The sequence below is a fragment of the Anas platyrhynchos genome, chromosome 2 (genome assembly GCF_047663525.1).
Source record: "Anas platyrhynchos isolate ZD024472 breed Pekin duck chromosome 2, IASCAAS_PekinDuck_T2T, whole genome shotgun sequence".
In the NCBI taxonomy this organism is placed as follows: domain Eukaryota; kingdom Metazoa; phylum Chordata; class Aves; order Anseriformes; family Anatidae; genus Anas; species Anas platyrhynchos.
The window spans coordinates 145,703,663-145,727,900 of NC_092588.1; the positions used below are offsets into that span (position 1 = coordinate 145,703,663).

A 24,238-nucleotide genomic window follows, 5' to 3' on the forward strand; every position below is an offset into this window, starting at 1 on the left:
CGGTATGAACACAGCTTGAATTTCTGCATCTGAAGCACCCATCCCTCCTTGGCCTTCTTTTTTGTCCTGTGGTTTTCTCTTTTTGGCCTTCTCTTTTGGCCTTCTGTTTTGTTCTGTGGTTACTTTTGTCATTAACAGTGGATTGACAGCTTTGTCCTCTCTCAGGTAAGATAGCAAGCAGGTTGGTAACCCAACGAGGCCTACAGATGGAAGCCAGAACCTTGCATGTGGTGATTTTGTTTCGTTCCTTTATGACTGTTGTTCTTTCTGGTAGAGTTGACAGAAATTAGTCAAATTGCAGCTTTGCAGCCAGACCCATTTATCAGGGAGGTAACGCTTGTGGTGAGAGCAAGAGGTGGGGGAGGCAAGCAGAGGGTTGTGGATGGAAGAGTGAAGAGGAGGCCATTTTGTGCAGAGGAACGGCAAGGCTGGAGAGGATGTTGAGCTGTTAGGCCAGCCCTGCAAAGCCCAGTGCTTTGCTCTGAGGACTACAGCAAAGTCCCCAGAGGGACTTTTTTGGGGGGTGGAAAGAATGGTCTCTAACCAGGGGGCTGCGCTGGAAATGATGGGGGAGAGAGCGGAGTGGATGTGAGGAAAGATGGGAGGGAAGACAAAGATCTCTGGGTCTCTTAGCTGATCTTATCACAAGATTGCAGCAGACTTTTGCAATCTGGAGAATTCTTGTGTTAAACTTCAGTCTCTTGAAGGGCTGGCTGTCCCAGCAAGACCATCCCTGTGAACCGAGCAGAGCAGTACCGCTGGAAGTGTTTGGGCCAGTTCATCTGTGAGGCAGAAAGGAGGCAGAAAAATTAAGCTGAAGCTTGTCACATGTTTGCTTACAGTTTTTGTTGCTGTTCTGCAGTGGAACTGGTGGAGAAAAACATACAATATTTTATACCGCAGTGTGTATTTGAGTCTGGCTGCGATGAAGGAAAAGCTCAGTAAGTCACTCGCAGAGTGCTGGAATGCACTGCAGAACAATTTCAGGATAGGTTCATAAGCTGCAGAAGTATCAGTTTCTGTTACCGCTCCCTGATGAGTGGTTTTCAGCTGTTACGGTGTACCTTACATCAAGTCTGCCTCGTTTCCTGTGCAAAGCTGAAGTTTCTGAAAGAGCCTTGTATGCTTGAAGCATTTATTGGTTCCCAGTGAACAGTTACGGCTTCTCAAGCCTGTTTTCACTTTCTATGTTGCATTGCATTTTAACAGTTCTGAACATGAGACACAAAGGTTTAGTGGGCCAGAGTTTGACAGTTTACTATTAAATATCGCAACATTAACAGCTTAGTTCTCAAATGGCTTTCTTAAAACATACGAACATCTCAACGAGGTGAGATACCTCGATTAACCTGATTGCATAACCTGATTGCAGTTACGAAAGTTTCTCATTTACTAAAGTTTGTCGTAAACTACTGCAAAGTTTTTATTAAACTTTGCTGGAAAGTAGGAAAACAGTTTATCAAAAAATGCATTTATCATGTTTCTGGCATACATTTGCAAGGTGATGCGGAAGGTGTTATTCATTAATACCTCAGTAAAGTCCTGTCAGCCTTTTACTGACAATTAGGATTATAACTTACGGACTTATTACCGAGTTTGCTATTTCTCCTCCACAGGATGAGGTAAAAACCATAACGGTGCGATCTGGGAAATGCTTGCATTTCCTATTTATGCGTAGTGCTTAGAGTTTAGGCTCTAGATGCTCAGGCTTTTAATTTGTGGTCGAGTTACTCTTAATTTTATACGTTTTCGTGCTTGTATATCCTCGCAGCACAATCTGATAGATAGACAGGTAGCGTCTTATATAGTGTGGGGTTCTGTTCATCCTTCTTTTCATCAATATTGAGCAAAATTGTTCAAAATTGAGTAGTGAATTGATAATTAAAAAACTGAAAAGTCTGCTTTTCTATTATGTATATTTTTCAAAAATTAGGCACAAGAACAATGAGTTCAGATCATTGTAAAATCTTTCTCTCCTCAATGGAAAGGTATTTTGTAGGATTGTGTCTAATCCCTGTTTGGACAAGAATGTTTCCTGTAAACCCCTACAAATGTGCTTGCCCCTTGCCCCATCTTGATTAGGAAAACTGAACAAACCCAGAGTCTTTTTTTTCTTTCTGTTGTGCTCTCTGGATTTGAATTAAAACTATTAAGAGAAAGAAGAATCATAGTAACTACAATCACAGAGATAATGTGCAAGTATTCATAGCTTCTTGCAGTCATTTTCCTTTTGACAGGGGTTTTGGTATTTACTCTTAATTCCTGCTGCTTTACCATATGCAGTTGACTGGAATGGCATTAATTATGATGGTAGATAATAAACATTTTGAAGACAATGAAGTGATTATTCTCTGCTCCTTAAAGCAATGCAAACTGAGATCTTCTCTATAACTGTTAGGCATGCCAAACAGTTGTTGGTGCTTTCTTTTTTTTTTTTTCTTACCACCAGTCTTGTTCAGAGAAATCCAATATTCTCCTCGTGCATCCTAGCAGGAAGTTGGCTGCCTCACATTAAATGAAATGATTTTTAGTGATCTTTTGAGGGGCTTGGGCTGAGACCACCATGCTTACTCTGTTTCAAACTTCAAAGTAGAATCTCAGAAGTGAAATAGCATTCAACCCACACAGCTCCCACCATGTGGATCGATAATGTTGAGCTTTTGATTATTGAGTTAATCCAGAGAAGCTAGTTCCATTTTTTTTTCCTCTTTCAAGTGTCTGACCACCGTGTTTCTGTACTCAGGATTGTAAAGCGCGTGCTAGTGTGCTTTCCCATCACGGATTGTTCTTCACACTCAAAGTTGCATTTCTAACGTTTACTTCCACACACCTCAAATTTCAGGTTAGTAACTCACAGGGGCATAGTGTGGGTAGATGTGTTTTGGTGACAAAACACATCTACCCACACTATGCCTCTTTCTTTTTCCTCCTCAGCAGCAAACATAATGGGTGTAGAATGTTTGTGTCCGACGAAAAATAGAAAACTTGTTCATGTTTTAAAATCGCCCACGTGTTACCTGTGTAAAGTGATTGGCTAAATTCAAGGGTTTGGGTTGTTTGTTTTTTTTTTTTTTTTTGGTGACAGTCTTTTCACTTCTGTTTTCATTCTTTCTTTTTACATGAGTTTCTGCTGTCATACCCTGCATCTGGTTTCAGTGTCACTTTTGCTCGTGTATGAGAGGCTACTTTGGAATCATGTCATATAAACTGAGATCCATGCTTTCAATTTAATTAATCGCAGAATCACCGAATTGTCTAGGTTGGAAGAGACCTCAAGATCATCAAGTCCAACCTCTGACCTAACACTAACAAGTCCTCCACTAAACCGTATCACTAAGTTCAACTCTAAACGTCTTTTAAAGACCTCCAGGGATGGTGACTCCACCACTTCCCTGGGCAGCCCATTCCAATGCCTAAAATGCCTAATCTTTTATTTCCAATAAATTAATATTTTAAATTAATCTTTTAAATCAAATAAATGAGTCTTTTAAATAAAAGGCACCCTGTTATTAAAGGCGTGCTGAGCATATATTATTTCTGTGGAAGTTGTATATGACCAGCAGGCCAAACCTCTTTGAATTAGGGTTCTAATCTTAGGAGAGTATTTAACTTCGAAGCAGCTCTTTATATTTATGCTTTGGTGACACAGAACAGCACATGCTTCTTGTTTTGATTTTTTGGAGGGTTGTACAGATGACTTAAAAGCATGGCTTTTGTAGTATTTACAGTTCTACGTGTGATGAGGCTTTTAATTGTTTCCTATAGTTTTAGCTGGATTTGACGATGAATCTCTTGACGGTTTGTCGAGCAGTTTAAATATTAACGTGCAGCAGGAGTCGTCTTGGCAAATTTCTTGCATGTAAGGCTCTGAAGGCTGAGTCAGGGGAGCATAGACCTGCCTCTGCCGAGTGGGACCAGGATGTCCCTGTTGGTTTTTGGTGTGCTGTTCCTTTACGTCAGGTGTCTGGTAAAGTCTTTGGTAAATGGTCTGCCCTCAGAATTGCGACATAAATAACTCCATTAAGACAAAGGGAGGAATAGAATTACAGCATCTTCCGTCTATTCACAGTGACATCATTTGGCTGTTACAGTTCTTTCTCAACGTATAGTCAGCTAGCAAATTTTCCTAATGCCTTCTGCAGCCTGGGAATTTTATCTCCTGTCCTTTCTCATGGTAGATTAATGGAAGTGGGCTTTCCAAGAGCTGTGAAACAGATGTCAAAAATGCGGCTAAGAACGGTGACAAATGCTGCCTTCTGTGTCTGTGTTATCGTTGGATCTCAGCATGGTTTCAAACCAGGATGAAAGAAATCATGTCGATATAATAATTCCTTTTCCTTGTGGTGGGTACTTATCATAAGTGTTGCCTTTAGAATATTTTTGGTACCTTCAGAAAAAAACTCCGTAAGAAGCAACAGAAAGAAGCTGTTACAGATGCATAGCTGCAGAACGCTGGGGAGTCTCTTGCCTTATAAACACCAATGTGCATGGTGCCACATAAGAAAACAAAATGTTTCCTGTGGTTCCCCTGCCTTCCTTTCTTCTTTTTTCCTGAAATGAAAAAACAAATGAGAAACTATATTAAAGAAATGAGTTCTAAATGGACTTGAATTTTTAATGTTTATTACGAGCTGACATATAAAAAACAAAACAAAACAAAAAAAACCCAAAGAGCTCATATCTTAAGGTATTTAGTAGTCTGAGAGTGTGCAATTTGGAAAATGTGGTAAGTAAAAATAAAATAAAAATATTGCAAGTTTGCCTCACTGTTTAAGGATATTCTGTCCTTCCTTCGTCTTCAGTCTACTCTGTTCTTTACAAACTATCCTTAGGCTAATGTTTGCAGGCTTGGGAAGAGGAAAATAAATACCACCATACAGAAACTGTGACAGAAAAACAGCCTTAAAAAGTGCTTACAAGTGTGTTCTGTTGGGAATAGCCTGAATTCATAGCGTGTTCTGATTTGGGGCACGTTTGCACCAATGCTTCATTTCCACAAATGATACGGATTGCACAGCACAGATGATGTACAGGCTGGGTCATGTAAAGATAGATTTATTCTCAGAGTGATTATTTAGCATATTGTTTCTCTTTAAGTATTAGACTGGATGAGTTGTTAACTGAAGTGAATCTAAGTAGGGGATATATCCAGTTGTTCACTCGCAATGTAAATATTATGTTCCAGGTAATAACAGATGTGCTATAATACCGTTTTTCACCATGACTGCTCCCATTTCCATGTTTTTCTTTATTTTTAATTAAGATGCAAGATTTTATGAGCCTATACGGTTTGAGTGAAGTTTTTGCCATTGGCATCAGTGTGAGCAGGCACAGGCTTTAAAGTGGTGTTATGTTTGGGGATTAGTTTGATGTTAATTTACCATGGAAAAAAAAAAGCTGCAGAATTTACCACCCATGCTAACTCTTTTACTGAAACTGAACCGTGCTGCTAACAGGTTTGCAAAGTTTTTGAGAGAGCCTGCAGGCAGGCAAACACTGGATTATTAAACAGGTTGTTATGTGTGTTGTGGGAGTCAGTAGCTATTGTCTTGTATTGACAGTAAGGGATCTGCCCTTCTTCTCCAAATAAACTAAAACATTAGTTTGTATTTATAGTATAAAGGATTGTTTATGTTAATTACTTGAACTATTTGTTCAAAAAAATGCTAAACTTCTGCCTTAAGAAATAGGATTTTGAACCCATGTAGCAAAGTCAAATATGTCAGTGGCAGGAACTTACTCGAAGTGCCTACAGACTGTCTTGCTGTTTTATTTTTAAAATCCTGAAGCCTGGATATAGTACCCACCCCAGCTTAGTTTTTGCTATCAGGGATTTGACAGATGACTCGCTGCAGTCACTTCATGATTCACTCAGGTATTTTAAGGTGCTTTTTCTTCAGACATCCTATACCACATGGCAAGTTCTAATGTTTTAAAGCACTGTAGGAAATGCACCAGTCTCCCCATGTATACTTCTCCAATGTACAGTTACAGTTACTTATAGAAGAATACATTTAAGTTCACATTATTTGATAGAGGAAGATTTGGTTAAACACCCTATTCTGCTGAGTTCAGGACTAGAATCTTGTCCATGTAAAATGTTTTATTTTGTTACTATGCAAGACACAGCATGTATTCTTATATATTTCCTTTTTTCTTTATTGTAACAAAATGAAACAAAAGTGCTTACCTTTAAAATAGATTAAGACATTCAGCCTTAATTTGATCACTTAGAAGAATCACCACATCAGTAGATAAATTTGCTTTTAAAGGTTAATTGTTCTCACAGTTAAATATAAGTTTTATCTAAACGTACTTATCACTGCTTTCAGCTATTAGATTTTATTATGGCTTTAATAATACATTATATTACATCTTGTGTACACATGTGCTTCTGCAATTTCCACTTCCTTTTTTTTTTTTTTTCCTTAAGAATTTGGTGCTCATCAAAGTAATTCAGTCAGTAGGTCTTGGGAGCTGTGCTTTCTTGCTTCCCAGCTCAGACTGTTAAATCTAATCATTACCAGAGTGGTAAATTACATTTTTATTTCCCAGCCTTTTTTTCCATTCAGTAATTGATGAGTTTCAGATGCAATCACTGACCTACTCCACCTCGCCCATGTATTGAACCATGGTTTTTCCCCGCTCCTGCAGAAGGAGCTGGCCTTTTCTCTCCTGGTTGTGTGCTGTTCTGATGGGAGTAGAGGGGAGGTTGTCCTCCAACCTCGGGTGCCTAATTTAGTCACAGCACAGCTTGTCTGTACTATAGCTTGTGGCAGCGTGCACTTCATATTGATGAATTACGTCTATTAGGCGTGTCGTAAAACAACAAACTCCATGAGAGCGTTGGCAGGAAGCAACCAGTCCAATTTATTACTTTCTGGTTCTGAACGTAAAGAGATCTGAAGATGTTTTTTTTTTTCCAGAAGAATGCTTTTAAGTGGCCGTGGAGGGATCCTGAAGAGATGCTGAAACTTCCACAGGCGACACAGGGTAGGAGCAGCAGGGCGCAGTGCATGCGCTGCCTGAGGCCTGGCGGGGCTGGCGAGGCCTGGCACAGTGAGAGCTCAGCCCTTTGGCATCAGCATTCCTTTTGTAGGGCTGAGGATGCCTCTCTGCCAGGAAACCCTAGTCTCAGGCCACGCCTGAGGAGCTCTGGGCAGCGTAATTGTGGGAAGCAGCTCTTGGGCAGTGATGTCTGGGGTGCAGGCTGGAAGCAAAGAGCTGTGCCTCTCTGTGCCACTGGAAGCTGTTGGCTTGGTTCAAGCGGTAAACACCAACATTTCCAATGAGTCGGGGAGGCACGCTGCCAGAGATAAAACGGGGTCAGTCAAGAGTGCATAAAGCCATCCACAGTCTTTCCTGTTGCTCCATTTTGAGCAGCAGGCAGGGTATTCAGACACGTAAGGATGCTAAGTGCATTTCATCTGCTGCTCTGTGTATGCCAGTGCTTTGCCATCCTGAGAGAGGAGTACAGCGGCAGCGGACCCTTCCTCCTGTGTTGTGCATTCACACAGTTGGGAGGAAAGCCAGGCATCGGGGCTGTTTTCTGGCAATTCTCCCAGCAGGGGAGTTTGGCATTTTAGCAGTGATTTCTATCTGGTTTTAGAGAGAGGTTTTGTTTTTAACTGCCCTTCTGATCAGGTAGAAATTACTGTACAATTAAGTGCAGCAATGTTGAGATTAAACAGCTAAAAAAAAAAAGGAAGGCCCATATTCAACTCTAATTCGGTCTTTTTATTGGGTGTATTTTTTATTTTTTTTTCTTGTTACTTGAGATGCTTTCTCGTGCATCTCAAGGTGAAAAAGCTGCTTGCATTTTCTAACCCTCTACAACCTTCTGTTAAGCTTTGAAAGAGCTTTGGGATTAATTAGTTTTCTTCAAGAAAAAAACAAGCTACGCTTATTACACTAGGCTTGAATTGTGCACTTAGGTTTCATTTTAATAAGGTGACTGAGGTGCAGGATGAAAACATCTCTGACATCTGTCCCAGCTATATGTTTTCTGAAACTATAGTTTTTTCAGGGCTAAGCTGTAGATCAAGGCAATATGCAAGATACATTGGCTATATCAGCTATACCTTGTTGCATTAAAAAAAAATAATTTAAACTAAAGCTACATTTTTCTTTAAATGTAGATCATGATACGTAAATAAATGCATTGTTCTGTGATTGTGACATCTCCAATACAGCACTAATTGGTGACCCCTGGTGACCCTGTTTTTTAACATACACATTAATTACAAATGGTGGTTAGTAATCTGTGGTTTCTGTTTCTTCTTGCAAACTTCACTTGAACTGGGGGGTGCTTTCTTACGGTTTCACCATGTCACTGCTTGTTGCACTGCAGATGAGAAGGGTAAGGAGCAGTAACCCCCTTGCGCTGCTGATTTCTGTCCCGCTTTGTTGTGGATGCCTTGGACCAAAGAAGTACCTTATTTTTGAAAAATGCTTGTCTCCTTGTCTGAAAATGTTCAACACTAATAAAAAATGTTCTAGTAGCGGTTGCCTTCACGGTAAAGATAGGTAAAATGAACAGTGATCCCTGAGAAGGGCAAAAGCTATGATAGATTCCATTAATGATCTGAACAAATCCTTTAAGGTGTTCTCAGAAATGAAAAAACAAACAAACAAACAAAAACCCTCACATAGAGAATACCTGACATAAGGAATGGCTGACCACCTCTGATGGTTGAAACTTTTTTAAAAGGATGACAGATCAAATGGCTCTTGTAGAATTATTGCTTGCTAATTGTCTACTGTTACCATGCACATTTTTGATTATATATGATACACAGCCAAATATTAGCTTGTTGTTGTTGTTTTTCAAGAACTGCTAGTAAAGAGGGTTTTTCTCACAAACTTGTGTGTGTTTATCTGCCTTGTGAGATGCTTGTCATAATTTTAAATCATAATTAGTGAAATTGTTTTTTAAAGCATACACTCTCTTTCCATTGTCTTCTCTCACCCTTACCTACACACGTTCTCCAACTTAAATAGTGTTAGGAGTTGCCCTCAAGATGTTTTTGAGTATAGTGTAGGAGGAAATTAACTCCTGCAAATTACTACCTAATTATATGCCTTTAATGGTACCGGAATTATTGTGGGACATGATTTCAAAGTCCTGGAGGACATTATTATAGTTGGTGCTTTTTTTTTTTTTATTTCTCCCCCCCCCCCCCCCCTTTGATTGGTCCTATAAAATGCAAATGAGATCGTCTTTTTGGCTTGCTTGTTTCTTTGGTGTGTGTGTCCCTGGTTTGTTCTTAGGTGACATTAAATACTTCTTTTTTATTCAGGGAAGAAGTCTTTGCTTCCATAGCACAGACACACATCAAAGCAGCATTCTTATTGGAAGTGTGCTTACTGAGTTCTTGATTTAGGGTAGACTTTTTTGCTTTGTTGGTTTTTTAAAAATAAAATATTTAACAGTGTAAATATATAATGCATTTTTAGTTTGCAAGGTTGATAAATCTGCCACTCTTACTCTTGTTGAATAATTGACTTTTTCAGTAAGTGTATCTTTTTTATTTAACTTATATGGTAGAAATACTTGCACAGTAAGATTCTTTCTAACATGATTAAACTTGCAAAAATAAATCCAACAGCATATTGCATGCATTCTCCATTACATGGGAAAATGTTTCTTACAGTTTCTCCACTACTATCACAACCTGCTTTTATTATTGTAATTTATCAATTCCTGTAATGCAGTTTCATGACTCAAATTGTTATGGAATTACACTCTGTGTCAGTAGGGATCTCTTCACTTCAATCACTGCCAACCGCTCAAGCCTTTGCCCTGGTGAAAAATACAAGTCTTTGCATGCACACCAGTGGTGAAGCGGCTGGAAGATGTGCTTGAATGTGCCATTCAAGGTTGATTGGCAGGATTTAGCCCAATGCTAAATCTTGTTCTGTCTATGTCTAGTAACATTTAAAATTACATTATAATCCTCATTGGAGACCATCTAGATGGAAGCTTGCTTTTGAAAATGAACTATGTGAGCTTGTCCACTACAAAATGTGACCAGGGAAACAACGTATTACTTGCTTATGTCTCAGGACTAAAATCAGTATTTATTCCTCTAGCAAGTGCCATGCTTCCTGCTTCTTAAACCCTGGATTATACGAACTCCTAATGTGTACAGCAAGAACGTGTTTGCTTTTGTGTCTTATATCTCGAGAAACTATTTGCCATCACCAAAATACGGGCTTGTGGTTGAATTGATTTCTTTTAGCACAGGTTCCACTTAGCATGTTGTGTTTCCTGGTGCTTCGGGGTTGGTGCTATTTATAGTTAGTGACTGAACAGAGATACAGAGATTACAGTGAGTGGAAATCTTTCTGATGTAATAGTACACAGCAGTGTTGATATATACATCCTGTCATGGTGTCCTTTCTGCTCTGTGAAAAAGCCATAGATAGCCTTTTATAGCTGCTTTGAATTGGACCTTGACTTCTGCCGATCGAGTCTCAATCTGTGAATATTGCATTATGTTTGTTTTAGGCCTTCAAGAATATTAATTCACCCATGTATGCCTGATAGGGAGTTTTTATCTATTTCAGCTAGATGACACAGAATGTTGAATAAGTCTTCATTATAAAGTTGTTTTCCTTATAAAAATATTGAATTCTGGAGAAGAATTAGCCTGAGGCAACCAAATATGCATAGAACAGGGTTATTCTTTAAAGCATTTAACATTCTTTAAATTTCTGTATGCTTTAAACCAGAGCTTTCAAACTGCTTTTAAAACCGATAGGATTCAGAATAAAGTGCAGGTAAGTATGGAAACAGTTTATTTGGCTTTGTAAGGCAAGCCTTAGTTCTGTGTTCTAAAATCAATTATTTTCACCCTGTATAAGGGTTACCATTTATTCAGGTAAGTAATTTTTCTTTCTTGCTCCCTCTTCCAAAGTGAATCATCTGCCAGGTGAAGAGAGAAGACTGAGGGGAGACCTCATCAATGGGTATAAATACCTGAGGGGAGGGTGTCGAGAGGATGGAGCCAGTCTCTTCAGTTGTGCCCAGTGACAGGACGGGGGGCAACAGGCACAAACTGAAGCACAGGAGGTTCCAGCTGAATATGAGGGGGAACTTATTTACTGTGGGGGTGACAGAGCACTGGCACAGGCTGCCCAGAGAGGTTGTGGAGTCTGCTTCTCTGGAGATATTCAAAACCTGCTTGGATGCCGTCCTCTGTGCAGCGTGCTCTAGGTGATCCTGCTCAGCAGGGGGGTTGGACCAGATGATCTCCAGAGGTCCCTTCCAACCTCAACCCCTCTGTGACTCAGTGATTCTGTGAAAAAACAGAAAATGTGAGGGCTCATTGGGCTCCCTGAACATCTATGTCTGTCCTTCAGCTGTAAAGAAAATGGTGTCCATGGAGAAAGAAGCGGGCTGAACAGCAGTGAGTGTGTCGTGCATCCTTTTGAGTCAACGTGTGTGCACTTTGCAGCGTTAGAGCCAGTGTGTGCTGGTTGAGAACTGCTTTAATCCATCTGCAGCAATGGGGAAGGGATGTTGTGCATTCTTGAGAGATAGTTTCTGTTCTGGTGTGGTCATTGTTGTGTTTTGTTTTTTGTTGGTTTGTCTCCAGCTTGTCTCTGGAGACAGGTGTGCCTGTTGTGGGTTTCCTACAACTGCTTCCTATAAACACTTGAAAAATGTGGCCTGCAACCAGTGCCCTTTTTATAGGTTCTCTTTGTTCTTCAGCAGTAACAAAAACCTGCTAATCTGTTTTGGCAATATTTTGTTATTTGTCACAGTATCTTCTGAGTTGTCTTGAAAAATCAGTGAAGTCACACTGATAGAATTGGCTAGTCTGTGCTGTGGGGTTTTGGGTGCTAGAGATGGTAGATATTTATCCCTTTGCGTGGGTTCCTTGTATCAGAAGTGTGTGTCTAGGGAGACGTGTTCCTGGAGAGGAAGCAGAAGAGATTGCAGTCCTGGAGACTGCTGCAGAAGGCAGTCTGCTTCAGGAAGGAGCTACGCGATCTGATAATTAATTGTGCTGATAAAATGAGACAAAACACTCAGGTTCCCTTCTGATGCCAGATCCTTATCTGAAAGTCCCCACTCCGTGGAGTGGGGCTCAGCAGAGCCATCTGGAGAGAACCACGTGGGTGTGGGCGCTCTGCATCGTATTGCCACAAATACTTCTTGAAATGTTTGCTTTCTGCTGCATTACAGGTTTTCTTCCCTTGAGCATTTTTCCATTATTAGAATGTTAATGGAAATCAGTTCCTGTCCTCTCCTGGTGAAGTGGTGTATCTGGAAGTTGTACATGTTTTTCTTTCTTCAGGTTTTACGAATAAAGGGTTTAAATTCTGTTGTACTGTGCTGGTCAACAAAAAATTCCGTGCTGCCTTTCTCTTTCCTTTAGAAGTCCTGTTGCTACCATTTGCTCCTCGTTTTTTGTAATGTAGCTCAATCTTAGTCAGAAAGTGATCTCTCCTGCCTGCTCCCCAGATGCTTTCATCTACATTTATTTCCTCGAGAAAAGGATCTTTAATTTTGTATGAAGAGTATTCCTAAAATAAACACCATGTTTCTGGGGATGAATTTGTCAGATTTCCTGCTGTTGGTAGTAATTCTACTTACAAAAGGTTGAAATTGCGGATTGTAGTGTTGTTGATGTATTTTGTTAGTTTTTTATATAATCTCAGTGTTGCAAGGCTCAATATTTTGCTTTAAAAACATATCAACATTAAAAAAAATACTAAAAAATGTTAAAAGCATATCAAACATAATTGTGTTTATTTCATCCATCCTATTTTTGTATTCAGAGGTCCTTTTCTTATTCCACCTCTTCTAGAATTGCATTAAAAATGTCTCTGACAAAGATCTTGTGCCCGTTTGCTAACTCCAGCAGTAGCATCCTATAGACTGGGCCAAGGTGCCTTCAGGTGGCACACTGCTGTACAAGTTCAAGAGATACTTGAGATGAAATATGTATAAAAACCAAACAAAACAAACAGGAAAAAAAAAACAAAAACAAACACACTTTAAAATGCTTCAGTTTATAGGAGGGAAAATGAAAGGACTAGGAGCTTTGAAAGGAGTAGAGGAATTGCTGGTGGGGTAGTGTATGTTTATCCTCGGTTTGCCTCATGGAAGCAAGGACTTGTCCTCGAGGTTTGTGCCTGCTGCATGCAGTACATGCTGTACATATTCCTTAGATCTAGTTTGATTTTTGCTGTCTTCCTGGTCAGTATAGATCTAACCAGACTCGACTGAAGTACTGCGCAAGGGAGAAAGCAGGTCTGTTTAGTCATTCTGAAAGTGTGGTCTTCCTTCCTCAGTCTGGTACGGACAGTTTCCTCCCTGCCTTTTAAAATCGGTATCTAGTTTGTGTCTATGTAGATCCAGTTTTTCAACTAAATATTTCAAAGTCCATTTTGACATCATGAAATGACCAAGCTAATTAACTGAGCTAATCCTCTCTCAACTTTGGAGGCACTCTTAGTTCAGTAGTGGTATTTTTCACTGGCTTACCCTAATCGTTCTTTTTGCTCTTGTACTGTGTTGTCAGCAGCCAGCATACAGGATATACATTCAGAGTAACATTGCTGCTTTTCTCTGTAGAAGAGCTGCCTTGTGGTTCACTAGTCTTAAGAATAATGAATTTGCTGTTTCAAGTATAAGTGAAGCTTGGTATAAGGACTAAGTTACATGAGTAGGTTAAGTGACTTAAAACCATTTTTGTTTAATGCAGCAATAGAAATTATTTTAAAAATACTCCAAGAAGAACTTTTGTGCATGTAAGGCTTGAGTCTGCAGAGATGATCTCTCTGAAGCTGTAAGGCTGACCACTGAGGGCAGACAGCCTGGCTTTTGTAAGGAAGAGATTTAGTTAAAAGTTAAAGTGATTGCTGAATCGTTTAAAGTAGTAGCAGAAGATGGGTGCAATTAAACTACGTCTATTAAAAAAAAAATAATACAAACTTTTATTATGGTCTATGAAATGCTTTCTTTCACGGTGTCTGTTTTTTTTTACTTCAGGATTGTGTTTATTGTAACTCTTCTTAGAGCGCTCTGTGAGACCGAGCTTTCAGCTCTTTGTTGCTCACAGCTGTCACTGACGTGTTTTGTCACCCCCAGTGGGGAGGTGACATTATTTAATCTTAGCATGTTGGATGGCTGCTCTGGAAGGTAAAAAGCTGAATTAAAAACCCTTAAAAATGTACTCGATGCTGCAAAGTAGTATTCTGGGCCAGGCAAAATCCTTGCAGAACTCAATTTATTAATGCCATCGGGCAATGTCCAAGGCACAGCACAGCAGTAACACAGCTTGTTGCAGTAGGTACTAGCCATCAGCGTTGTATTTCCATGTTGTTAAGGTCAGCTACTGCCTTTATCTGGTATTTGCTCTCCTGTTCTGAGGGGTTTAACTCAGTTTGCCGCCCCTCTCCCCCTTTTTGGGCACAAAAAGACCCATTCCTGCATGTTTGCCTGCTGCTGACAGGCTGTGGGGTTCCTCACTGCTCTTTCTTGCTCCGTATGTGGGTTTTTCAGTTTATCACCACACTGGCTGAGCTGAGTACCAATTTCTGGTTTTCACCCCAGTGGATGTACGTGTTGTTTTTCTTGTCCATACCAAATCCCGGTGTGAACTCAGCATATGGCCTAAGCAGGCCGTACAGCTGTTGGAGGTGCTGCTGCCGTCCGCCGGGTGCTGTCCCCTGCCCGAAGGCACCCGTGAGACCTGTGTTTTATGCTTTGTTTGGGGGACATCACGAGTCAAGCCTTCATGTGCACTGCCTCCTATGTAAATGAAAATGTGGTTGGGAATGTACTTAAATACAATAAAAACAACCTGTGCTCTTAAAGGGAATGGGTAAAAACGCATCGCTCAGTTGACAGTGCCTTGAGCTCCTGTGGGGTATTGGGGTCCAAAGTTTTCAGCCACGGTTTCCAGGTGAGGCCTCGGGTGAGGCCTGAGGTCCGGGTTTGTGATGGGAGGCAGCATCTGCCCCAACCACGTGTGCTGCTCACACACTGGAGTGTACCTGTGGAGCTGTGTAAAAGCCCTAAACCAGGCATGACTTCTGATGTTTTCCTGTCCAGGAGGAAGAATGTAGGATAAAGACTGAACTTGGGCTTCTGCATGTGCATTAAAAAGGAAATAAATGTCTAGCAGAAAATAGCAGAGGGATTCTGGAGCTGTCAGCTGTTTGTCATGGTTTCAGGGCCCCTGCAGGCTTGTTCCTTGTTAATCCCGCTGGCCCACAGGTGGCTTCTGTGTCAGTCCAGAGGAGAATACCCGTGGGACAGCACTGTCACTCACTCTCCAACTCTGCTGGTGACCCCAAAGCAGGGGTGACAGTCAAGAGTAGTCCCTCTTGGACTGAACATTCATACCACAGAACTGGCATGAAACGGGGGGCTGGTTTCATGGCTGCTTTGTGATCCTTGTATCACAGAAGTAGTACTTTGTGTAAAAGGAGTACTTTGCTTTATAATTCACTGTGCCAGTCTAATTTACTCCTTCAGCGGAGTAGACGGGCTCCTTTGCAGTGCACAGGGCATAGCAGTGGTGCTGCTACTGTTAGTGCTCTGGTTTCATTTAAGCTGCTGACCAGCTTCTACAGGGGTAATAATTGGCATTGAACGTATATGAAGGCCAGTCCTTTATTTCCCTCACAAATGGGTAAGGAAACACACAAAAAAAGTGCTTTTACTTCTAGAGGAAAATCTATACTTTTATTTTTCCAGAAAAAGACATCAGAATTAAACTTACATTTTTGTTTTGTGTTGAAGTTTTGCCCTGTTTAGTGCAGAAATGTGGTTGACATGTATGTGCTTGTATGTTTTCCTAAACTTACTGTCTTGAAGCCAGGTAGATCTCCAGCTTATGTGCCTGTATTACACACCATAATGCAAGACTTTCCCTATCCCTTTGCCTGCAATAATTGAGAGATTCACAAAACAAAAGTGTTTTTGAACAGTAATTTCTTTTACAGATCTGAAGCTTACTTATTTTAAAAGTATTTTATTGGCTTCTTTGTATAGCCACTATTACGTAGTAGTGAGCTCAAAATTCATAACTTCTAAAAAAATAAAATGTGGAACATATCTTCACAAGAGGTTTTCAGGCCTGAACTCATCTCAGCTAACAAGGTTACAAGGGTGCTGTTGTTATCCCTAGTGATTTTTTTTCTTCTGTTTAAATGCACATCTTTCTTGTTCAGGGATTTTTTCTCACTTGCCTTTGTAGTAGTAAGGAAACATTTCAGGCTGCAGAACCTTTGCACTTTTTAAAAAGTCAGTGACAGAATTATGTGGCATCTATGTAGATCTAATAAAAGTTTAACTATTAATTTAATAACAAATACTGCCTTAGAAACGTGTGTAGTGTTTTCTAATACAGGTATTGTGACTCATTTTAGTAATTTGGAGAAGTATCATTGTAGTCTTAAACAGAAATTAAGATTTGAACTATGTAGTTAAATATTGCAGTGTTTTTTGCATGAGGGATGCTACGGTCTGTCTCCAGCAGAGCTTTAAGCTTTGCTAAAGTCTTTGTTCTTCTGTCATTATAGTGATGTTTAACAAGCTTCTGCAAGCACTTTTTTCATTAGCAAACACGTTACAAGTTGTAAGTTCATGGGCAGCATGCGTGATGCTTATTTCCCTCTTGTGCCAAGCATGGATGGTGCACGTGTTCACATGCAGAAGAGATGGCAAAATACCAACCCCCGAGACTTGTGTTCCTTAATTTGTTTTCCTGACTGAAGATTTTGGCATCGTAATATAGAGCTGAAATATTTTGCCCAAGCATAAATTTTAATTTTGCATGTGTTTTGTGGTACAGAATAGGAGAGAGTTTCTAGAGCTTTATAATGAACTTAGGGCCTGTTGTAATTTAAGGCTGAATTTTACCTGCCCTGCAGTTAGATTAGATCCTTGTAGGTGTAACCCTCTGTGCTGTTTTCTTTCCCAAAAGCAATTAGTTGTTGAGTGCATGCCTTTTAAAATGTGCCCCTGATGAGTTCACAGGCTGTCTGCTGCGTGCATGTGATGCTGTCTTATTTGTACCAGTCATTTGTGCACAAAGCAGAGACGAAGTCGGTAACAATGTGGGACTTGCAGGATTTTCCTACGCCTGCATTTATGTGGCAATTTAATTTTTTTCACCTTCTGTTCAGCCTGTTCCAGCGTTGAAAAGAAAAGTCTTTGGAGACTTAAATAGAACAAAGCTTTTTTGTCAGAAGAAGATCCTACACTGATAGATGCCTTAGAAAAGTGGATAGGTGTTCTGCAGAAGTAGCTATCACTCAGAAAACCATTTAGTTTTGTTCATTCAGTGGTGCATAAACACCGTTAATTTAGCCTGGTGTTTAGACTTGCATCTGCAATGTTGAGTACTGAGAAATCCTATTGCTTCATCTTAGATCCAAGGAAATCATGGGGGTTCTAACAAAATAGCAGTGAGTTGAAAACTGACAAAGTTTTGGACAGGAAAATTAAGATCTAGTGCTTTGCTGTTTAACATTATTTGTAACGTGAGTGATGCTGGTGGAGGTGAAAACCTACGTCTGCCTGTTTATTTATTTCCTCCTTCCTTCTCTCTGATCCTCCTCTTTTCACTTTCCACTGAAAATGTAATGCTCGTTACTAGCAGATGAAAGCCTTGGTGTAAGTGGGCAGCGTATCTGACAGCTTGCATCCACAGGCTCAGATGTGTAGGGAGGAGAAAGCTATCTGAAATGTTTCCTAGACTATCCGGTGAAGGTCTTACCAAGAGAGGTGACTAATAATAACATCTTTATTATCAGTTTTAAAGTCGTTTTGATGCCTGTCTACATGTGGTGAGAAACATGAATTATACAATGCGTATATACAAAATACACATTATTAAATAAGATGTTATGCAGAGTACCGTCATACTTTGTAAATGAAACATCACGGTGTTTCTGTCTTCGAGATGTTTGTGTTTTGAATTCATTCACTTCTGTCTGAGCCACGATGCAGAGCATGTGCTGCGCCCCTACACTTGGGGCGTGGGTTCTCCGACTTGCCAAGTACACCCAGTAAGAGTGCAGGCAGGGTGGGAAGACCGCAGGAGCTTGCTAGAGAAATCAGAGCCTGGGAGGAGGTAAGGATCAGTCAGACCTGATGGGGAGAAGACTGAGGATGCTGCCAGCTGTCTAGGAGGAATTTGGAAGGCAGTGACCATGGAGGGGTTGGAGAAGCTGCAGATTATGTTTGAGACAATACGCTTAGGTTAGAGAGCAAATCCTGTTCTCAGTTCCATGCTATTGCACTTATAAACACACTTTCTAAAGTGTACCCATGGTCTTTTTGCTACCCTACAAACACACAAAAAATGTAGTGTTTTTTATTGATTAAACTCTTATTTTGGAGTTTTGTGTATTTTTTTTTAATAATCCTTCGTATGGAGTCAATTTGTGCTCCATGTCTCAGTGTTGGAGACACAAAGACACGTTGGAGACATGTGCAGAGTAACAATTGGGGTTAGATTCATCTCTGTCAACTGTGCAGGGTGGCTGAGGTAGTTAGACCATAATTCGGGCTTTATTTAGCAAGATGAGTTGAATGTGAACCTATTAAGGGAGTTGGTTTTTTTGGGGGGGAGAGGGGGAAGCTAATGGTATTTAAATGCAATTCAGTATTATTCAGACTCTTTGTCACAGAGTATGTTGATAGGACAAGGAGTAATGGTTTTAAACTAAAAGAGGGGAGATTTAGGTTAGATATTAGGAAATAATTCTTCACTCAGAGGGTGCTGAGGCAGTGACACAGGCTGCCCAGAGAAGCTGTGGATGCCCCGTCCCTGGAGGTGCTCAAGGCCAGGCTGGATGGGTCCTCAGGCAACCTGGGCTGGTGGGAGGTGTCCCTGCCTGTGGCAGGGGGTTGGAACTGGGTGGGCTTTAAGGCCCCTTCCAACCCTAACTATTGTATGATTTTATTATAATGTATTTGTTCTCTGTTGTCATGCATGTTCTCACTGTTCTCATGCAAACCCTGTTAATCTTCTGTTTTTCTAGGCCACAGCCCTCCTTTAAGGTGCTTTAAGTTTTAAGACACTTACCCTACGTAGCAATCTTCTATTTTTGTAACTGCATTTCTTACATTGAAAACATGGAAATACTGTGGCCTTTCATGATGAAGGCAGCCATGGGTTCACAGAATTGATGAGGCTTGCCCTTGTTCCACCCAGCAGTTTTTACTGCTCTAGGCATCTGTGTGTCTCTCCAGAGTTACAAATGCTCCTGCCTTTTTCAGAATCAGTCATCATGGTTTGGGTCATCTCTTCTTCACCTTGGGCCTTTTTGGCTCCCTGAAGTCATCTGGCCCATGCAGTACAGGCATCAGTGCCCAAGGAATCATTGCCACTGTACCTCTTGCATACTGTGACTGTTGATGCTCTTCTCAGCATTGAAGCCCTTCAGCAAGCCCTGCCAGTTTATTTCAGGCTCGGATTTTGGTGCTGAAACAGTGAAGATATGGGTAGCTCAGCTGCTGTACGGTCGGCAGCCTATGACACAGCTGCCTCATGTTTGCTCGTGTATTGGTGGGTGGATGGATGGAAGTAAAGAAAGCAGAGATGGAATTAAGTCAACCTGGTGAGGAAATAAGTGCTCATTGTTGAAGTTAAAGGAGTAGGTAGAAGCATTCTCTTCTGCTAAAGGAAAGGAAAGAGAGAAAATGTGGTAAACGTAAAAACAACTCCCCTGGGTAAGACAAATACAAAAGAGGGAGAAAGAGAAATAATGTAAACTTGAAAAAAATATATCTGGTGGGAAAAAAATCGAGCTCTGTGACTATAGGGCAGGAAGCATAAATTCATGAAAGGAAAAGAAGTATGAGTACTTTATGCTACATGTTACTGTAACACTGCAAAATCACAAGGAAGGCACCAAACAGTGCACATCTGAACCTTCTTGGTGGACTAGGGCCCAACTTTTGAGGTTTTTTTTTGCAAGATTTTGTCTTGCAGATTTTGTCTTTTTGCTCGAATATTCACTGAGAATACAGAGGCTCTCTGCTGATCTTTATTCCATGGTGAACTTCAGGGGTTTGCCTCCACACTATAGTTTTTGTCAGAAAATATATATCCTATACTCTTTTTTATTTTTTTGAGCAATACTGAAAGCTACCTACCTGATTGCTGAAGAACCAAGTAGCACTGAGTTAATTCTTGTCCTAATGAGAAGTGAAGGAGCTGATGTGTGTTATTGGATCGAGGTCTCATCTCTGAGGTGTTTTCCCCACATTAAAGTTGTGTGAAAGTACCGTCCCTCAGTAGCCATGCATGCTGGTGAAATCTTATTCCTTTTGCAGGTTTATTAAAAGCCACTGTATTTCTTTTCCTCAATGTATTCTTATATGCAGTGATAATCAGCGCATTCTTCTAATGGCATGTTCACTGTTAAATGAATTCAGATAATGCAGATTCAAGCAAAAGGAAAGGCCATCCAACTGCTGAAGAGAAAGCATTTTGTCTTCCCAAAGCTTCTCTTTCTTTTCTCTTTTCTTGCTTTCATTTCTCTCTCACTCTAGTAGTCATCCAGTAAGATTGTACTGATAACAAACTTGTAACAAGAAACTATGTGGAATTTATGCATAAGCTGCCAGAAACTGTATTAGGAAGTTTGAAAGTTATAACATCCAGGTCTGAAAGGGATGCCCACTGCCTTCTTCTCAACTATAAAAGACTACATTTGGCTGTTCATGTGGCTCACTATCCTTAGAAAGGTACTGAGTTTTCCTGCCTGGGATCTTTAAGTGATATGAATTTAAATTTGAGGACAACAGAATCACACAGAATCACACAGAATTTCTAGGTTGGAAGAGACCTCAAGATCATCGAGTCCAACCTCTAACCTAACACTAACAGTCCCCAAGTAAAGAAGTAATTTAGGTGTTTACCAGCAATGATGAATGTCACTGACAGAGGAAAACCAGATGCCATTAGTTAAATTCTGCACTGTCTTTGCTTCTTATTGCATCTGCAGATTTTGTTAAGATAGATCACCTTTATGTCCTTTTTTCCTACAGGATATGAGAATAAGCATGTAATTGCTGTTCAGAATGAAGAGTTGTATTAAACAGCCTAATGCAGTTTACCAATTTTTTTTTAATTCAATCTGAACATAATTTAGCCTTCATCATAAAATTATTAGTGCCAAGGGACGTATTTTAAAGATTGTGAGGAACACTTAGGATCATTTTAATCAAAGATGGGTAAGTCCCATTAAACAATTGAGTTAGTTTTCCTGCCAAGACATGACATAGTCTGCTCTATGCAGATGTATATATGGGATTTCATGACCAGCAAGTGTAATGAATTCTCTCGTTTTTCTTTTTTTTACTTAACAGATGCTTGTTACTTACACCCTGCCCTGCTGTGCCTCATCTTTCTTCCATTTTCATCTCTGTTTGATTGGACAGAAAGCCACGTGTGCTGTCTCTAGACTGGAAATGGAAGCATGCTGGCTGGCCAGCCACTTCCCTCAGAGGGAACTGTCACTCCTCCTTGCTTTTAACGAGGTCTTTTATATGCTGCCTGTCCTAAATCTGCCTGCCAGCTTTCACAAAACGTGCAGGCAGCTAGTACTTTGAGATATTTAGCCTTTTTTTTTCAAAATTTATTGCAGTTGGCTGTGGGCTCTAAGGATGTTAGGAGAGAGGGCTGAGCATTAACACAGTTATGTATGCCTGATTTCCTTAGGAAGTCAGCTAAAAATAGTATTACACTTTCATATTTATCTACAAGCCAAGAAGCTGACATCTTCTATTGTCTGGTGTGCCCTATTTGCAAACAGCAAAAATTAGTAACTGTGTCAGTTCTGTGTGTGTCAATGTATAAAAGATGATAGCTGAAATTTCCTAATTTTTTGTAACAATAAACTTAGGCACTAAAACTCCATGTACTTTCATACTTAGTTTTTTACCCAAATATATCCTTTTATCATTTTTTTATTTATCTATTTTTCCTATCATTCTGTCTTTCATAGATGACATATCTATTTTGATGTCATTGACTACCTGGAACCTAGCTTGTATATTGGCTTTTTGTCTAATGTCCTCTGTTAAATACCTGCTAGGTAACAAGGAAAGAATTGGTGTCTTTAAGGGCAGCTCTATCTGTGTGAAATGTGGCAATTACTGGAACTAGCAGTAACTAAATAATGTGTCAGAGACAAATTTGTAAATCTGATGCTTATTTCTAAATGTTATTACCTCCATTTTGTTACTATAATTTTCCATTGTCTTTTAAGAGTATTATACAAAATATTTTTAAAGTAGCTGGGTATTTTGGTTTTAAGTTCTAAAAGAAGGCTGCGTTTTTACCAATGTGGTAGTGGTGTTTTGTGATTCAAAGTGTGATTACACATTGAAATCAGCAGCGATATAGCACTCCTTTTCTCAGACACCTTCCCTCCCCGCCCCAGTGGTTTGTTCAGTCATTCTTCTGAGGTCAGGCTTTTTCTGATGAATTCTAGCTGCTATTAATAACACTTAAGTGTAAGCACAGGGCCAATCTGTTAGTGCTGTGTAACTCCACTAAATGCAACAGATTTCTAATTCGATTAGAACTGGGAGATGCACGAAAGCCCCGCATGTTGCTGTGAAGTCTGGCACTTCCCAGAAAGATGCAAAGCAGAGCAGGGGGGTTTTGAGGTGCATTTACATGGTGTAATATTAGCAACGTAGCTGCCTCTGCTGTGCTCGGAGTGGATGAGTTGCTAACATAGTCGTGAGGCCCCTGGAGATGAGGTAGAGCAGTTTTCCATCTGCCTAAAATATGCTGAGTAAGCACAATTTTTAGTAGAACCAAGCTCATAGTGCTGCTCGATATTAATGAAGACCTGGAGATAAATGAGACCAACAGCTTAACTACTTGGTTTATTTGGTAAACACACGGTAGTATAAAAGAGAGTGCATGTTAATGGCTTTGCAGATACGGCATTAAAATTTGGTCTGACAGCTTCATGGGCTTTGTTTTTCACTGCAGACCAAATAACACTAGGCAAGCATTTGCATATCTCAGTTGGTGTTCAGTCTTGATGTACTGTGTGCTTATTCAGAACAAGGATCTGTGTATTTACTTACTGGCGTAGTTTGTAATGTTTTATCATTTAGACGAGTAGCTCAGACATTTTAGAGGACTGTGTCATTTATTGCATGCCTAGGAAGCTGACAACTAAATAGCTTTTGTTGCTTAAAACCCTGTGTTGATGGTCTATTCCAGAATTCAAGAGTGTAAGCTATTTGCTCTTTTGAACATCTTATTGTGCCTAATAAGAAAAAAATATATATCTTCTAGGTCTTGCCTTTTGAGGACCGTAAATAAATTATCCAGAATGAAATCAAATGTAAAAACTTTTTTTTTCAGGGTTATGGTGGTAATGGAAGATCTGTAATTGATATTAGCTATTGGGAAGAATTATCTGAATTAATTGCTAATATTATATATTCCATTTTTTTCATAATGCTTTTTTTAAAAGCTTTTTTTTTTATTTCTTTTTAATCCTAGGCTAACATTTTTTGATTTGAGATGGATACTTCAGTAGGAAAATTTGCTTAGCTGGAAAACCTGACCCGAGGGACCTGCTTTTAAAAAATGGTCAGCTGTGATGTACAGTTCCTGTTCTTCTACATTTTTTGTATGAAGCAAAGTATAACATTCCTTGAACATGTTATGAAACAGATGGGCAGTAAGCATTCCCCGCATGAATTGTGTTATAAATGGTGCATTCAGAAAACATAAAGATTCAAAAATTGAACATTTGAAAAATAGGAAATGTCAGGAGTTAAAGCTGCGTTTTGCACTTAATTCATCTTGCTGTTGGCCTCTTGTTGTATGAATTCCAGAACCACAGACTGCTTCCTGCCTTATTCAGTGGCAGTGGTCCCATAATGGACAGATTTTCGGCATTTTTCTCGTCCATTGTTCGCTCTGCGGGCCCAGGTCTTACTCATAGTGTTTGGATCTTGCTCCCAGGTGAGTTTTACAAGAGTGCTCATGGACACAAATGTTTTTCAAAGGCTTTCAGGAGTTTTATGAGGAGAAATCATTTTTGTGGGTACCGAGCATTATCCAGCAGTTGATGTTCTTAGCAAAGCTGCTTCTGTTAGTTGAGGGTTGCAGCTCTTGATTACTCTGCCAGTCTTTTAGTCTGGCCTTAGGAAGAGTTGGACGTGCAGAACTGCACCTAAGGATTGTCTCTATAAATGTTTTTGCCTAGCAGCACACGAGCTCCC

General features: G+C 40.0%; 1 protein-coding gene across 3 annotated transcripts in view; it reads left to right on the forward strand.

Moving 5' to 3' along the window:
• Positions 1 to 24,238, forward strand: part of CCNY (cyclin Y) — a 124,859-nt gene that overhangs the window by 22,656 nt on the left and 77,965 nt on the right. Inside the window, exon 1 of one of the 3 annotated variants that reach the window (XM_072033809.1) lies at positions 6,974 to 6,993. The exons of the other annotated variants lie outside the window; for them this stretch is intronic. The gene's annotated coding sequence lies outside the window, so the exon portion shown is untranslated. Of the gene's footprint in view, positions 1 to 6,973; positions 6,994 to 24,238 lie in introns of those variants that run through there. 3 annotated transcript variants of the gene reach the window in all.